Raw genomic sequence first — 19,005 nt, forward strand, 5'->3', positions numbered from 1 at the left:
TTGTTTTCTTGACATTGAAATGCAATCCATATTGAAAGCTGTATTTTATCTTCTGCAAGGGCTTCAAGTCTTTCTGCACTGAGAACATATGTAGGATAAGCCTAGCCAGGCCACATTAGGAACATGAACCATTCCTTCCACACCAAGCCACCAATAGATTTGGTCAGAATAGTCATTAACATGCGTATCATGGATTTAATTCTATCCCCTCCCCCATCTGCCTGAAAACGTGTTCATTTTGGCTGAGTGTAAGGAACTGGTTTGGCATTTGTATAATGATGTAATTATCCTAAGATGTGATCTGCTGTGATAAACCAGTCAGTTGTAAAAGAATTAGAGAGAGATGCAACACCCTTAATCCCACCACACCCCTGATCCAATGTAAGAGGAGTTCTCCTAGGGTGTGGCCTGTGACACTATTATATGAGATAAAAGAAGAACTGAACAGAGAAAGGGACACAGACACACACAGGAACAGAATATGTCCTTTAGGCCAGTGGTCTCTGCATCTCTGCACTGAGAACCTTCTAGATCCTTCTAAGCCAAGACACATGGGGATCTCCAAGGGACACCATATTTCACAGATGCTGAAAGGAGACAGGGACCTTCCCCTAGAGCAGACAGAGACAGCCTTCCTCCTAGAGCTGGTGCCCTCAGTTTGTACTTCCTGTCATTTAAATGGGGGAGAGAATAAGTTTGTTTGACAAAGCCTTTTGTCAAATACCCTTGTGGTATTTCTCCCATCGCAGCAGTGAAAACAAGACAGTGACACAGGCCTCCTAAATCTTTGGTAGACTGCCTCCACCTCCAACCTGCCACAACCTTCTACCTGCACCATGCAATCAGCTCGCCCGGTCCGCTGGCCTCAACCATCACCTGCTCCCTCTCCACTCCATTCTCAGCGAGGAGTTGTGTAATCTTTGAAAGAAAAGAATCCGACTGTGTAACTCTTCTATTTCAAAACTCTACTGGCTGCTCACTGAGCTGGTTGCAAACACCCTACGATGCCCACTGAAAGCCAGCCCCAGCCAACCACATCTTCAACAGTCCTTTCCTTGATTGCTGTCTCTGACTTAGACTTCTTCTTTTTTTTTTTTGTTAAAGCAATTCACTTGTATTTTTCTTATAGTAATACAAGATAACCAAGACATTGCTGGGTCACCTTTCTTTGGAATGGGCAAATATGTGGATTTCTTCCAGTCAATTGGCCAGGTAGCTTTCTTCCATATTTCGTGCTGTAGACAAGTAAATGGCTTTCAGCATTGCATCTGTTTGTGGAAACATAAAATGATAGTGTTTCAGTTCTTTTTTTTTATCCTTAAAGGCTGCAAGAAGATTATTTTAATAATCCTGAAAACACAGCAGTTCTTGTTTTTCACCAGCACCATCAGTACTTTGACTTCTTCCTTCATTGTCATTCATTCTTGATCATATGCTGCTGCCTGAACTGGTTGATTGACTTAGACTTCTATCACCAAGAATATCGAGGTTACCCTCCACTGAGGGCCTCTGGACGAGCTACTCCTACAGAAGGTGTCCTCTCAAAATCTCTACATAGTTTCCGCTGAAACATCACCTCTACAAAGTTACTCTCTGCCCAAGACTTCAGGAGTAGTTTTGCAAATAGTCACCATGCTCAGCTCCTCAGGGAAAGGACTGAGGACCCATTTCTGAAACTGTAGACTTGAAAACCATGGTAGCCTGACCCATGCGTCATCACCATGGGCAACTCAAGGATGACAGGTTATCTAAGACTAGGAGAATGCTCTTGGTCCACCCATTTCCTTTTATTTACAGCCTTGATCACTACTATTTTCTTGTTTATCTGTCTTCCTCCTTCTAATCTCAATGACAATGGGATTAGTGTATTTTAGGTAAGTCCTTATCTCTTTCACAATGCAAGCATGAAATCATCATGCAAATATTTGCTGAAGGAGGGTGGTGGTGATAAGATGGCTGAGAGAGTTGCTCCCCAGAGAAAGTTACTTAAACCACACCAAACTGAGCTTTTCTACAAAGCAGTAAGATTAACAAGTGTTTCTTACAAGCCTGCACCGAATAATCACCCGTTTCCAAGTATACAGGATGGTTAACAAGACATCATAAAAAAGGAGAAAAGTGGATAAAGATAAAGAAGACTTTAGACATTTTCAATTAGGATGACTGAGTAGACAATTTGAGGAAGTTCATGAGCAAGTTCAGATTCAAGAAGAGACAAACTCTGACAGCCAGCAAACAAGGTCTGAGTCTTGTTCACCCTCACAGCAGGGACAAGAGACCAAAGAATCAGTTAGGGGCCAGGAGTCGAGACAGATGACAGAATGATGGTGGTGGAACCAGTTGGAAGTGGCAACTGGGACAGGGACAAGTTCCTCACCAAAGAGCCACTGCCAGCACATACACTGATCTTAAAGCAGAGGCAGCCCACCAGCTTGGCCAGTCCCCCTAGCTTCATTTTGGAGAAATCTCCTTCTTTAATGTGTTTGCTTCCTCAGAAGTTTGAGACAGAAGAGCAGATGACTTATCCTCAAATCAGGGTGAGATATGCACATGACTCCTTGGAATTGACCAAGCACAGTCCTGTCTCGGAGGGTGGAGGGGAGAGTGCCCCAGGGCTCCGCCAAACATTCACGAAACTCTCTACCATTCTGATGCCACATTCATATCCACACAGGATGTGCTGGACAGAGGGCCCCCAGCCACATCTGGAAGTCACTGCCTGTTGACCAGAAGGAGTACTCAACAGAAGATAATCTCAGGCTTCAGATCAGTGTAACGACACTGAAGCCGAGGCAGCGTGGCTCACAGCAGCCACTCAGAACCCCAGGCTTCTGGGAGGAAAGAGAAAGAAAAAATCTGCTGCAGGATGTTCTCAACACTGGAAGTTTCAGCGCAGAGAAACATGTGAGCCTTTCATTCACTTGGACGTTGTATCAGATTCAATTAGTCCTGATAGTCTTAAGTGATAGCTTGCTAACTTGAGGGTCAGTGGTTTGAACCCACCAGCCCCTCAGTCTGCTTCGGTAAAGATGTAGAGGTGTGGCGACTATGGACGGTTCTGCTCTGTCCTGTAGGGTCACTCTGAGTAAAATGCCACACAACGGCAAAGGTTGGTTCGAACTTCAGACCTTTTGGTTCACAGCCTACAGTGTCAAGAATCCAGAGATTTGGACTTGAATGAGAAGCTGTAGCCTAGATTTTTAAGAGTTAAGACAAATAGCATCTTTCCCCGTCAAAAGACCCAGCCCAAAGGAGACTGTCAAAGTGAGAAGGAGCTCTAGCAAAGACCGAAGTCACTTCCTTTCCATTAAAAATAATCTTAGCTGTAAAAAAAAACCCAAAAAACCCAAATTATCAGTTACATATTGTATATTACAAAATATTACATATTGTATATTACAAAAAATATTCCAAAAGATGCCATTTTTACCATTTTGTCTCTCAGAGGCAACAATTACATTCATAGCCATCAATATTAACTGTTTATAAAATTTCTCATCACCCTACACAGAAACTTTGTGCCCACTGAGTCTCACTTCCCTCTCCTTCCCTCCAAGGCTGTCATGGCCTCAAATCTAACCTTGTCTCTATGCATCCTTCCTATTCCATGTCACATAAGTCAAACCGTACAATATTTAACCTTTAGGTGTGACTTTCTTCACACCCAGGAGGTTTGGTGGTGCTGTGATTAAAGAATTTGGCTGTTAACCAAAAGATTGGTGGTTCAAAGGCCATATGCTCTGCAGGAGAAGGTTGTAGTGGTTTGCTTAAAGATTTACTGACTTGGAAACGGTTAGGCTAAAAATAAAAATGGAGGTTGAAGCTCAACTCAAAAATCTTATGTCGGGATATTTTCTAAAACCAGAACTCAGAAAATCCCATGTCAAGATATTCCCCCAAACCAGAACTTAGAAAACCCTATGTTAGGATATTTTTCTGAAACCAGAACTCAGAAATCCTATGTCAGGACATTCCCCAGAACCAGTTTCCCAAGACCAGAAACTTTATGCACCAATGAGCCACTGAAACAACCCCATATAAACCCCTAAGCCCAACCCCCAGTGCTACAGCAGGCAATAACTCTGAGAAATGTTTCTACCTCAGGGGTTCTTGGCTTCGATCCAAAACCTTTCAAAAACCCTGTAGGTACCTGACACCAGGCTTGGTTCAGTCTGGTCTGTCAAACACCACGTGTGTAAGGCTCAGCCAGCCACACTGCAGCACGTGTCAGAACGTCCTTTTTCTTTGTGGCTGAGTAATATTCCATTGTTTAGGTAGACCGCATTTGTTTATCCATTCGTCTGTTGATGGACTTTTGAGCTGTTTCTACCTTCTGGCTATTGTGAGTGCTACAGCAGTGAACGCTGGGATACCAGTATCTGTTTTGAGTCCCTACATAGAGTTCTGCCTGGTGTCTACACAGGAATGAGACTTCTGCGTTGGGTTGCCATCAAGTGGGAATCAAATTGAAGATACGTGGCAACAATATCAACAACAATAACAGTAATGTGGTGTTTTACTTTTGGGGAGGACAGAGCATGTTGTGTCTGGGGAAACTGGCATCCTGGGCTGCCCAGCACATGGTGTTTCATGCCCGGCACCAGAGAGCCCAGGACTGACTGGAGTCTCAGCTCATAAATTAGTGGGTAATATCCCAATTTCCCTGATGGAAAATCAAGTGAGATGAAGTCACTTCCCAGAGTTGCCAGAGCTGTAAGTATCAGAGGCAGGATTCCAGTTCGGTCTGAGCCCAAGGTCCCTGCAAGTGGCCGGAGTCAGCTGACTTCTGGGCCCTCATTCTGACCAACTGCTTGTGGCCTGGGAAGAGTCCTGGTCCCCATCTGCTGCCCTACAGGGCCATCTCCGCCACCACGATGTTTGTCCTCATTAAAGCCTGAGGGTGACCCTGAGTAAAGCAGGCCAGGCCGAGCCTCTGTGAGCAGCGGCTTCAGAAACAAGGTTGGGATTTAGTGGGGACCCCTAGGCCTCTAGAGAAATTTTAGTTTTGAGGTTCAAGCATCTGTGCACTTCCTCCCACGTTAGCAAATCAAACCAAATAAAACCTGATTAGAAATTGTAAATGGCGAGCTCTGGTGGCCTAGTGGCAGGAAACTGCACTGCAATCTCAGAAGTGCACGGTTCAAATCCACCAGATGCTCTGCTGAAGAAGGAGGAACAGTCGCCTCCTGTACCAGTCAGATCCAATTTGACGGTACACGCATAAAAAAAAAAAAAGAAAAAAAGAAATTGTAAATGAATTACATTACACAACTGTAATCCCTATAAAACAAAATGCTCATGGATAATTGGCTGAAAAGTCAATATGATTTGTAACTTCCACAAAAAGAAAAAACCTCTCATTGCTATCGTGTGGGTCGTGACTCACAGTGACCCTGTAGGACAGAGCAGGATGGCCCCACAGCGTCCAAGGTTGACGTCCTAATGGAAGAAGATCATCAGCCCGTCTTTCCCCCTCAGAGCAGCTGGGGAATTCCAGCCACTGACCATCAGGCACATGTGGCCCCACGGAGGCCCTCTGCCTGCTCACCAGCAGAGGGGCAGGGTCACATCTCAGCATTCTTTGGCTCCAGGTTGGACTTTGCTAGAAGGCCTAGCATTCTGCTGCTAACCTAAAGGTCATCAGTTCAAACTCACCAACAGCAGCTCCATGACCAAAAGATGAGTCCTGTGGGAAGGGGCCCTGGGCAGAGGGAACAGCTTAAGGAAAACGGCCATGGCTCCCATGAGAACAAAGAGGCCATTCACTGTTACTGGAGGAGCAGGGGATCAGGATGGCCAGGTGAAGGCAGAAGGGAAAGGGGAAGTGTCCCTCCTGATAGAAGTAAGGGGCTTGGCACCAGCAGTCAGGAAATCAAAAGACGAATTGCATTGGGGAAGTCTGCTGTTAGGAACCTCTCCAAAGTGCTAGAGTAACGATGTCAATCTGGGGATTAAGGTGCACCTGATCTAGGCCATGGTCTTTGCAATTCCTTGCCATGCCCCAGAGATCTGGACAATGACTAAGGATGACAACAGAAGAATTGATGCCTTTGAGTTGTGGTGCTGGAGAAGAGTATCGAGTATACCATGGACTGCTAAGAGAACAAATAGGTCTGTACTGGAGAGAGTTAAACCAAGTTTCTCCTTGGAGGCAAGAATTTTGAAGCTCTGTCTCATCTCTCATATAACTTTGGGCACATGGCCAGGAGGGAGATAACTAATAAAGTGTGTATGGGGCTCTAAGGGGGGAAGAGGTGGGAGAAGAGGTGGGAGCAGAGGGGTGAGGATGGGTAGGGGGCTAATCCCACTGTTGCACAATTTGGCGAGTGGAGGGAGAGGGTAAAGGAAATGGGAAAGATCTGGCAGGAACCTGAAAAAGCAGAGTAATGATGGGCATAATCCTATGGTGATTAAGTTTATAAAACAGTGTATGGGAATGATTGCAGGAAAAACATGTCAATGAAGGAAACTGGGGGGGGGGTGGAAATCTGCATTTTTAAAACTTAATTTATAAAATAACCCAGCAAGCACGATGTCCTGCTCCAGGAATGGCCAAAGCACTTGAGACAAAGCCTCCCAGCCAAGCTTTCATAGCAACTGCCCTTCTCCCAAGAAAGATTTGCTTTGCTCTGACAGTCCAGCATCTAGTCAGTATTCTTCACCAACAATATAACTCAAAGGCACCAATTCTTCCGTGTTCCTTATTCATTTGTCCAGTTTTCACACATATATGAGGCGAGTGAAATACGATGGCTTGGGACAGACACCCCACACTCCTCAAAGTGACATCTTTACTGGTTTGGGGTTTTCTTTTTTTAAAAAAAAAAATTGAACAACCACTTTAAAGAGGTCTTTTGTAGCGGATTGGCAGAGCGCAGGACACCGTTTTTCTGGCTGCACCTCTGAAAGGTGCCCTCTGATGAGACTGTGGGGATGATGAGGAGCACGCTCGTGTCAAGACCGCAGACTGGACGCCCTGCGGGCAGCTCCGCCCCGTCAGGTAACACTGCTATCAATCAGCGTCAACTTGACAGTGAGTTTTTAATGATGTAACAGTTACATGCTCAGCTGTTAACAGAAAGGTTGAGAGCTGTTATCCTAAGGAAGCCCCGGTTCCACGTCGCTGGGACCAGAACTAGACGGTGTCCAGCGGCTGTTGCCAAATGCTCTGAACAAGAATCTTAGAGAGAGTGGAAGAAAAATGTGGGATAAAACTCAAAATCAGCCTGACTTGTCTGATGCAGACTGGTGGAATCCAAAGACTGTGACCCTCAGACACCCTTCAAGCCTAGGACCCAACTCACTCACACGACTTAACCTTCAGCCAAACAATAGACGGGTCTAGAAGGTGAACGGTACCATCAGGGAGGGGTACTCTCCTTGGAACAGCCAAACACAGGAGTTCAAAAGGGCAGCAAGTGTCCAGGGATAAAGTCAGAGGGCAGGAAGGGACAGGAAGGGAGGACACGTGGAAATGAGGAGCACGGGGAAGAGAGCTGTTACCTTGTGGGGTTTCAGGCAACGTCACAAAACGCAGTCTGCATGAGCTGTTAAATGGTAAACTCAGCGAACTTTCACCCAATTCACAGTAAAAAATTAAATCATTCCTTTCCAGTCAACACAATCCCTCATTGCTTGCTCTCTGGTCAGCTGCATCCATCACCTTAAACTCAGTCCACAAACTGATGATTAATATCTAAATACCTATTTATTTGACACAAATGCTTTGGATTAAACCCACTCAGAGGTGCTGCAGAAGAAAGTCCTGGCATTGGCTTCCACACTATTGTTGTTGTTGTTGTTGTTATGTGGGGTCGAGTCGCTTGCGACTCATAGCGACCCTATGTACAACAGCCCTAAACTCTGCTCTGTCCTGTGCCAATCGCACTGTCTCTGACACACCCATCCCGATTAACCCAGTCACTGAATCAATCCACCTCATAGAGGGCCTTCCCCTCCTGCGCTGTCCCTCCACCCTCCCAAGCATGATGTCCCTCTCCAAGGACCGGTCTCTCCTTACAACATGTCCAAAGTATGTTAGACGGAGCCTCAGAATCCTTGCCTTCAAGGAGCCACCTGGTTTAACCCTTTCCAGGATGAATCTGTTTATTTTCCTAGCAGTCCATGGTACCCTCAATACTCTTCTCCAGCACCACTGCTCAAAGGCATCAATTCCCCTTCTATCCTCTTTGGTCATTTTCCAACTCTCTGATGCATAACAAGTGATTGCGAAGACCATGGCCTGTATCAGACGCACCTTAGTCTCCAGAGAGACACCATTGCTCTTCAGTACTTTGGAGAGGTCCCTAACAGCAGACTTTCCCATGGCAATATGTCTTTTAATTTCCTGGCTACTGGTGCCAAGAGTGTTGACTGTGGAGCCAAGCAAACTTGGAACAGCACATCAGCAGAGAACTGCCAGAAGTCCAAGCTGGGTTTAGAAGGGGTTGTGGTACTAGGGATATTGTAGCTAATGTTAAATGGATCTTAGCTGAAAGCAGGGAATACCAGAGGAATGTATATCTGTGTTTCATTGACTATGCAAAGGCATTTGACTATGTGGATCATAACAAACTGTGGCTGACTCTGAGAAGAATGGGAATCCCAGAACACTTGATCGTTCTAAAGCAAAACCTATACTTGGACCAGGAGGCAGTTGTCAGAACAGAGCAAGGGAACACTGCATAGTTCAAAGTTAGGAAGGGCGTACGTCAGGGATGTGTTGTGTCTCCATACCTTTTCAACCTGTATGCAGAACAGATTATCCGGGAGGCTGGACTCTATGAGGAGAAATGTGGGGTCAAGATTGGTGGACGATCTATCAACAATCTGTGTTATGCAGATGACACAACCCTGCTTGCTGAAACTGAGGAGGACCTGAAGCACTTGCTACAGAGAGTCAAGGACTGCAGCCTCCAATATGGATTGAGGCTCAATGTCAAGAAGACAAAGATTCTCACCACTGGACCAATTGGCAGCATCAGGATGGATGGTGAAGAGATTGAGATTGTTCAAAGCTTTAGTTTGCTTGGCTCCACAGTCAACACGATTACAGCCCAGAAACCCTGCGGAGCTCAGCTCTGTTCTGTAACACAGGCCACCACGAGTTAGAGTCAACCCAGCAGTCACAGATCTGGTTTTGGTTTATTTTTAAAAAATTTTTTTCTGTATATTCTTTTTTTTGTGATTTACTTTCTTTTAATTAATTTTAATGAACGTTTACAGACACTCTGGATTTCCATGCATTCATTTTTGTACTTTTCTCCCTGCCCAACCTCCTCCGCTGGTTTTTGTTTTTTATTATCTTGATCAATATAAAAAAGATTTTTTTTAAAAAAAGACTACCTCAATTGGCAAGCTGACGTCATGGTTCCTCAGGGAATTCCGAGAAGGCCTCATGCTTGAGGTCAGTCTTTGGGAATCCACTGGCTCTGTTCACATGCAGCTGTCGACATGCTTGACCTCACGGAGAGAGTGAGTGGGGGGGGAGGGAGGATGTGCGGGGGTAGTGTGTGTGTCGGGGTGTGTGTGCGCAGAGGCCTGTGCAAGTCCCTAGGGCCTAGCGGAACTTAAACTTCACAAGATGCTGACCCTTCAGAAACTAATTTTAGCTTCTTGGTAAATGCAATTTGGCCCACAAGGAGGCAAAAGGGAAAGACAGGGTAGATGTGATGAAAAGAAAACAGAGAGAGATGGGAGGTGAGAGCCAACCAAAGGAGACCACAGGCAGGGCAGGGTGAGACCAGGACCCCAGCCCCCAGTGCAGTGGTTATTTCCTAGATGAGGGTCTTACTGACCTGGTCACATCCTTCCTCAAAAGTAATCCCTTCTACGTGTTTGACTTAAACTCCTTCTCTGGACTGGGTGTATGTATATAGAGTCTGCTGCATCTGGAATTCTCAGTCCATAGCACTCCCTCCACACTGCTGGCTGGGTGGGGCAATGGCTAAACTGCTGATCAACAGGTTAGTGGTTCGCACCCATCAGCCACTCTTAGGGTGATGGCGGTGGGGTGGGCTTGGTCTGGGGGCCTTGGAGCAGCAGAAGCACAAACCTCACCTGGAGTCCCTGTCCTACCAGGCTCTCCCCTGACACCACCTCTGCTCCTGTCCTGAGGTTGTCATGACAAAACCCTTACAGTGGGCCTTACAGTGGGCGGCTGCTAAGAACAGAATCTACCGCCTCTCATTTCTGAAGGCCGGAGGCTCCTATCAGGGTGTGCTGGGCTGGGTGCACTCTCTCAGGAGGACATCTTTTCCCCCCTCTCAGTTCTGAGGGCTGGAGGCTCTGATCAGGGTCCTCTGGGCTAGGTGAGCTCTCATGGAAGAATCCGGGGGGGGGCATCTTTGTCCCTCTCTGTTCTGAAGGCTGAAGGCTCCGATCAGGGGGCACTGGGCTGGTTACACTCTCATGGAAGGCTCCAGGGAGACTATTTTCCAGCCTCTAGCAGCTCTGGGTGTTCCTAGGCCTGCATCTCCATCTTCACGTGGCCCATCTTTCTCTGTCTGTGTCTCCTCTATGAAGATACAAATGGAGTAAGACCTACGTCACGCCAGGATGACCTCATATCCACTTAGCATCCGGCCGCAGGAGCTGAGTCATGCACAAGGGTACGTGAAATAGCAGACCCTGAGTGCCTATTCAGTGCTCACCTCTGCAGGTGCCAGAGCAGACGCGCCTGACACCAAGGACCCCAGAGCTCGGGACTGGCATTTCCTGAGAACCCAGTCCCTGCTCCGCCAGCCGCCTGTCAGTATGGTATACTGTGGTGGTTGCATGCTGCTGTGATGTGGGAAGCTATGCCACCAATATTTCAAGCACCGGCAGCAGAATCCATGGAGGACAGCTTTTAGCAAGAGCTTCCAGATTAAAAGACTAGGAAAGAAGCTAGGTGATCTGTTTCTGAAATTGAACCAACAAGTAACATTGCAATATAATATCTCCCACTATCACAATGGGAGAGCTCCGATGGCGTAGGGGCAAGAAGCTGCACTGCAATACCGAAGGTATGCGGTTCAAGGCCACCATCTGCTCTGCAGGAGAAGGATGGGCAATCTCCTCCCCTACAATTAACTGCCTCTGAAAACCCACTGGAGGGTCAGCCATGGATCAGTTCCAACTCCATGGTACACCACAGCAACAACAATATCATGCTAGGAAGTGAGCCCCTAGGCATGAAGGCCCATGGGTACGATCACGGACTTTGCGTGGTAACAGTCATGAGGACCACCGAGTGTGTTGTCCACAAAGACGCAAGGAGTCAGGGCCCACTCAACGGTGAACAGTGACACGGAGGCTTTTTGTCTGTTACTCTCACTTCACTGGTGCAATCCCCCAGGTGAGATAGATATCATCCCAGATTAGGAGTTGAGCTCAAGGAGGGGAAGCAATTGCCCATAATCCCCAGTGAGGAAAGCCATGGATTAAATTCCGTCCCACAAAAATATGTCCCAGCTTGGCTAGACTGTGGTAAATGTAGTTACTCTCTGTGCTACGAGGCAGGATTAGAGGCAGTGGCATAATGATGTAATCACCATCCATGGCGTGATCTGAGGTATAGTCAGCCAATCAGCTGTGAGGGGATCCCCGCAATTAGGACACAGACCAGATCTCATGAAAGGGATGTCTCCTTGGGATATGCCCTCCTATCTCACACCTTGACTAATGAGACATAAAAGATGAGAGAGAAGGGAGCTCTGGTGGCCTAGTGGTAAGAAGCTGTACTGCAATCCCAGAGGTAGATGGTTCAACTCCACTAGATGCTATGCTGGAGAAGGAGGGACAATCTCCTCCTGTACCAGTCAGATTCAATTTGATGATACACACACACACACAAATAATAAAAAATCATTTAAAAAAATTTTTTAAAAAGAGAGAGAGAGAGCAGAGGACACAGACTGCATTCTCACCAAGACTGAAAATCCCTTGGACTCGGGTTTTCGTGCTGGGAAACTCCACACGGGAGAAGGATGAGACATAGGAGATCTCCCAGGGAGGCTGGGCCTCCTGATGCGGAAGGGAAAGGCAGTTCCTCCTTCACTCGCACAGAGAGACACCTTCCCGAGACCCATCCAGATTCAGACTTCTAGCTTCCTAAGCTTTGAGAGAATAAATGCTGCTTGTTAAGGCCACCCAGCCATGGTATCACTCGCTCCATAACCCTGACAAGCAGCTCAGCCACAACTCTAGAACCCAGAGCTGTGAACTGGACACTGCAGTGCCCCAACATCAAGCCGGTGTGACCACACGTGCCATGCCTCTGCTCACATCGCCATTCTGAGCAGGAGACCTTCTCCGGCTTGTCCAGCCACGAGCTTCAAATCTCACACTTCCCGGTCCCCAGAACTTAGCTCCCACCGGCCCCCAGCCCCGCCCTGTGCTACCGCCATCATCCCCCCACCCTTCACCAGCTGTGCTCTTAACACTTCCTGCAGCTCCGTTCTTGCTTGTCCAGGGTCCAGAGGCTGCGACAGGTCTGTGACTGTCCCATCGGCACCTGCACACTCTGGACACTGGCTCCATCAGCAGCTTTTTAATGAATCAAACTGAGACCCAAAGAGGCCCAAATGGATGTGGGTCACAGCAAGGAACTAAGAGAGGCACAAGCATTGTGGGAATTCGGGGGAACCAGGAAGAGTGAGGGAAAGAGTGAACTAGAGATTGAGAGAGAGGGCTAAGGGAGGCGAGAAAGAGAAGCTAAAGAGAGAGAGAGAGAGAGACTGAGTAAGAGAGTTAGAGGGAGCAAGAGAGAGCGAGCAACAGGGGAGAGAGAGGAAGGGGACTGATGGTCAAGGTCAGGGAGGCTCCAGGTCCTTGTAGACCTGGCAATCCAGGTCATCCAGCTCATCCAGCAGACGGGCAATCACATGGCCCAATAATAGTGCATACAGATGAGGACACACTTGAGAAATGAGGAGCAGGCCAAACCACAAAGACGTTAGGGGAAGAATGGGGACCTTGAGGAGCCATCCTGGCCACGCCCCACTTAGAGTACTTCCTGGGGCTTTGACAAGCCTTCCCTGAGTCAGGGGTTCAAAAACAGCATCATATGCTTGACATAATACACCTGCTGCCTGTGACAGTTCTCCAGGGAACAAATGTCCTGAAGGACAGCTGAGGAGAACAGGGCAAGGTTCACTTCAGCCAAGGGTCTGGCCCCAGGCCGCAAGTATGTGGTGAGTCAATAGATAAATGGATGGACACATGGATGCATGGATCAATGGGTAAATAAAGGAGAGGTTATCTGGATGAGCTGGGGTTTTAATCCAACTGATTCAGACCCAACTTTTATTTGACCTTGTTAGTGTTTTGCTGTTTTGTTTTTATTTTTTGGATTTAAATCACTGCCCTTTGGATTAGCAGTCCAAAACTCAATCCACCGTACCACTTGGTTCCTTCCCTTAAGGACAAATTCCACTTCTGATCCTTGTGTGTCCACAGCAGTTAACACACACAGTACCCAGCAGCCGTTCTTTGAGATGAATTGATTATGGAGAAGTCCCTGAGTTTGTCCAAGGCCTCTGAGGCCAGCAGTCCCACAGGGGGCTGAGAGCTCCTGCAGTCCCTAGAGAGGAAAACAGCCCCGCCCCCCACCCGGGCCCACCTGAAACCCCATGCCTGCCTTGAAGAGCTCTTCCTCCCTGTCTGTGGTAAAGGCGTCCACGCTGCTCTCTGTCACTCAGCAGTGGTTAGCTCTAGGATATTTGACCTTGTTGAGACACACTAAGTTAACACAGATTCTCTAGGAAAATAAAATAACTCTATCTTGATAATGAGGAATGATATTTGGAAGTTACCTGGAAGAGATAAAGCAGTTGGAAATAGTTTTGAGGTCACATGGGGGGTTAGAACATCCCTTTTGTGCTGTATAAAATCAAGTTGCAGTATAAGTCTAAAAGAAGCATGGGAAACCGTGAAGGCTGGAGTCAGACACCTGTAGACATCATCTTCAGCCACTCTGGCCATCACATTCCATGGAATTTGAGGAGTAAATGGGAAATCTCCAGTTGGCTTAGAATCCGCCTCTTCGAGCTGGCCTGACTTTGGAGAGCTCCTTGCCTGAGGTTCTTCCTTGTCCTCATTCTGGAGAACGGCGCTCAGAGGAGGCTGTCCTTGGCCCCATCCCCATCTTTCCTTTCCAGAGCCTGTAAGGAATCTTCTGGCAGTGACCTCCTCCCTGGGATGACCCTGCAGAATTCCAAGGGCCTCTGGGGTAAGGGTCTATTTCTGGGCCACGGCCCTGAGTCCATGTTTGGTCTTCAAGGAGCACACAGTGAACTCGACCCCATCTGCCACCGTGCCCTCCCTCAGCCCTCCTGGGAGGGCACTGATCCCTTTCCTCCACCGGAGCAAACAACAGCTGGGAATGCAGCTTCCGGAGCACGCCAGGAAGGACCCTCCACCTACCACCTTCGCTCCAAAGGCGGAGAAGACGAGTACAAGTCAGCCATGAAAGGGCGAATAGTGCCTGATCCCACGTGAGCCAAACGACTGCAAGAGGCTGGTGTGGAGAGACCAAAGGTGACCTGTGCTTCCCAGGAGCAGGGGCTGTTGTCTTGGGGGCCCCATGTTTCTGCTGAGAGGGACAAAAGAATCTGGACATAGATAGTGGCAAATGACATCATGGCAAATGCCCAGAATGTCACCTAATTAATTGTAGGTGTAAAAAAAAAAGGTGAAATGGCAAATGTTTTGTTACATTTGTATTTTTACCACATTAAAAATAAACAACACAGAAAAACGAAAGGAAGCTTTTAAGAATTGCATTTGTTTCCCTGTATAACCCCTTAAAAATAACATTTAGGGTTGTTAAGGGTCCTTCTCATTGAAAAGAAAAGAAATTTGAAAATCAGGAAAGTTTAATAGAGGTTTGAAAAAGAAAAAAACAATCCTATAACCGCTTGGATGCGACAGCCTGGCAGGACCCTTTCTGATAGCTTTCTGATCATCTGTTCATACAGATGCCATCATGAAAAATGGGGTCAAGTTGTTCTAGAATCTTTTATTTAACCCAACAATATGCTGTGGACCTTGGTCCACAACTACAAACATGAAGTTACTTGGGCAGTTAAGAGGTATCCCATCATTCTAGAGTTTCTGGAGCTGGATGACCCCAGGGAACAAAGTCTGAAGAAATCTTTAATCCTTAAAGGGAGGCCATTCTCTGATGTCATCTTTAAGCCAAACAATCCTTTAACTAAGTTAGAAAAGATGGCCACTTTGAGTGATGTTTTCTTTTAAAAGAATTATCTATATGAGATCAAACTGACAATAGCAACTTGAAAGGAGCTTAGATAAGAATAGATAAGAAGCTTAAGGAGTAATGAGTTTGTGAAGACAAAAAGAATTCTAGGAAGGCAGTTTGACTTGACGAATGCAATGAATGTCTGAATTGCATAAGCAGAAACTGTGGATGTATTTTTTTTTCCGGGAAAAATTTTCACCAGGAATAAATACATACATATACAGAGAGACCGGAAAGAAAGGCCTGACAACTTGTAAAAATCATCTGTTAAAAAAACTCCATGGGTCACAGGATATTGTCCAAAACTTCAACCCAATTACTTACTTACATCAGGTGGGACTAGCCAAATAGAGAAGGACATTACATTGTTAAGTGAGGGTCTACAAAGAAGAGGGAAGCCCTCAATGAGACGGCTGGACATGATGGCTGCCAATAGTGGACTTGAACTTACTACTGACCATGATGCAGGACCAGTAATGTTTTATTTGTTATAGGTAAGATCAGTATCAGAGTGCTGACGTCAGCTAAGGATACCACATGATCTGCTTAACTAATCTTCTGATGGAGCATCCTAGGTGATCCAAATGTACTTAACTACTAAAATGACACCTAACAACAACAACTAGCCAAAAGGTTAGTGGTTCAAATCCCCCTAGTGCCTTGGAGGAAAGGTTCAGTGTCTGGCTTCCCAGAGTCCACAGCGTTGGATGCTGTGAGCACAGTTCTAATCTGCACACATGGGCCTCGTGTGGGTTGGAGTTGACTTGATGGTTTCAGTTTGGTTACCAGGTGTCGCTGAGTCTGTGTACAGCAAAACAGTCAACCTGATAGACAACCGAAGAAACAACTCAATATACAACAGACTGAAACTGCGCCCATCCCTATGTCATCCTCACCACCACTGCCGCGTTTGAGCTCATGGCGTGGCCGCTGTGGCAGCCATCAGCCCAGCTCGTTGAGGTTGCTGACGACCCATTCTTACAATACTTCACCCAGAGCAGATTTCCGTGGAATTTCTACTGCTGGCTCTCTCGTAAGGAAAGTCAGAGGGGGCTGCCGCGGCTCAGAGCTGTCTGACTCCAGGCAGGGTCTCCTGAGGGCGGCAGGGCCAGACACTGGGGTTGCCACAGCACGCCACCATTTGCAAGGAAGTGACCCCTGACTGCTGCTTGATTGGTCTGGGACTTGAAATCTGTTACTCAACTTCGAGAAACCGTGTTTTCCCAACACATTTCAAGTATCTTGAAGCCAGGAATGGTTTTGGAATAATTTTTTGAAACTATAATCCTTTTGTTTTGTGTTTATATTTTAAGATTATATTGTGGTAAAATAAAAATATCATTAAATGTGCCACTTTAACCATTTTCGTGGGATTAATTCTGTCCATCCTGTTGTGCAACCATCACCACTATCCATTTCCAAACCCTTATTCACCACCCCAAACAGAATCGCTGCTCACTGAGCAAGAACTCTGGATTTCCCCAGCACCCCTACCCATAACCTCTAATCTACTTCCAGTACAGAGCAAAGCCCTGTCCTGCCCTGTGCCATCCCAAGTCTCACAATCACGACAGTGCTTGAGCCCTTTGCGGAAGCCACTTGTTGAGGGTCTTCTCAGCGACCCTCACTATAGGCAGCCTGTTATGTTTGGCTGCTTTTACACATGTTGTTATGTGCCGTTGAGTCACTTGAGACTCATAGCAACCCTATGTACAACAGCTCTGAACCCTGCTCTAGCCTGAGCCAATCTCTGACATACCTATTGCCAATTACCCCACTTACTGTGTCAATCCATCTCATCCAGGATCTTCCTCCCCTGCACTGTCCCTCGACCCTTCCAAGCATGATATCCCTCTCGAAAGACTTGCCCTTCCTGGCTACATGACCAGAGTATGTGAGATGGAGTCTCAAAATCCTTGCACCCAAGGAGCAGCTTTGTTTCACCCTCTCCAGAATAGATCTGCTCGTTCTCTTAGTGGTCCATGGTATGTACAAAACTCTTCTCCAGAACCACAGCTCAAAGGCATCAATTCTTCTTCTATCATCCTTAGTCATTGTTCAGCTCTCAGATGCATAGCAAGTAATTGCAAAGACCATGGCCTGACTCTCTGCTCTCAACTGACATCCTTGCTTTTCAGCACTCTGGAAAGATCCCTGACAGCAGATTTCCCTAGTACAATTCGTCTTTTATTTCCTGACTGCTGGTGCCAAGAGTGTTGATATGTTAATCTACATATTATAAGAGAGCTCTGGTGGCCAGGTGGCAAGATGCTGTGCTGCAAACACAAAGGCATGTGGTTTGATTCCACCAGCTTCTCTGTGGGAGAAAGATGGGCAATCTCCTAGCATGCGATTAATTGCCTCTGAAACCCCACCAGAGGGGTCAGCTATGGGTCGGTTCGCCATAGCACACAACAACAACATTATAGGCACATACAATCCCATGTCCCTATAGTGAAAGAGATGTATGTAAAGATGGCCTTCAATCCAGGAACCAAGGATGCCCAGGACTACCAACAAGGAGGAATCTGCAGATGTTTAATCTCCTGAACTGTGAGAAAATACATTCCTTGTCCATCAAAGTCCCCGCTTCTGTTACAGCAGCACTAGCCAGCTGACAGGCTTCCTGTGAACCAGCCTGGGATAACCTCTCTTTAGAGACAGGGCCAGCCCTGAATATGAGGAGGAGGATGGCCATGCCCTGCTCTCTCAAAGCCCACCCACTCCAAGGATAACTCCCAGGGGGACCAGAGGTTTTCCCATTCAGACCTCTTCACCTCCAGGACCTGTCCCCTCCCGCTCTGCCTTATCCCACCAATCCAGCCACTCTCTTCCACCATGGCCCAGCTCGCCCAGCCTCAGGGCCTCTACTCCTGCAGTCCTGGGGCCAGGACTTCCCCCAGCACTCTCCTGCGTCCTTCCCTAGTTCCATTTAAAAGTCAAACCCACTACCATCAAGCCGACCGCATCTCATTTACCCTCCAGTGAGCTTTCAGGGCTGCACATCTTTATGGGAGGAGTTTGCCTACATTTCTCCCACACAGCAGTTGGTGGATTGGTGCCGCTGACCCTTTCTGGTTAGCACCATAACTTATAACACACCACATCAGAACTCTAGTCAAGGCTCTTCTCCAGCATTACCCAGCGTCTCAGAGAACCGTGTTTAAAATGGCATCCCCAACCCTCCCAAATCCCCTTCTCTGCTCCCCTGTCCCCAGCATGCAGCATCATCTGACCTACTACAGCCTGTATTTACAGTTCACCTCCCCACTCCTGAGGACAGGATTTGATCTGTCTTGTTGACTGCTGAGGCCTCAGTGCAGAGAACAGGGCCTGGTACAGAGCAGGTGCTTGAGAGAGAATGGAAGGGGGGAGTAAGGAGAGCAAGAGAGAAAAAGAAGGAGGGGAGGAAGGGGTGAAGGGGTGAGGGGAGAAGAAAGGATGGAGGGAGGAAGGGGGAGGGGAGGGGACAAGGAGACCAAGAGGGAAGGGGGAGGGAAGGGAAAGGAGGAAAAGGGGGAGAGGCAGAGAGGGAAGGGGAAGAGGAAGAGAAGAGGGCATGAAAGGAGAAGGGGAAAGAGAGGGGATTGGAGGGACAAGGAGGGGGAAGGGAAGGGGCAGGAGAAGAGAAGTGGGCTCCAGTGGACAGAGCCCATCGGGGGGCAGTGGCAGAAAGTGGGCCTTGGCTGCCTGGCTCATCTCGGCAGCCCTGGTCCAGGACTGAGGTCGCCGCCTGGACAAACTCTGACTTTGTCAGCTGG

This window comes from Elephantulus edwardii, unplaced genomic scaffold (assembly GCF_000299155.1).
Source record: "Elephantulus edwardii isolate Elephantulus edwardi_28Jun2011 unplaced genomic scaffold, EleEdw1.0 scaffold00080, whole genome shotgun sequence".
NCBI classification, from domain to species: Eukaryota; Metazoa; Chordata; class Mammalia; order Macroscelidea; family Macroscelididae; genus Elephantulus; species Elephantulus edwardii.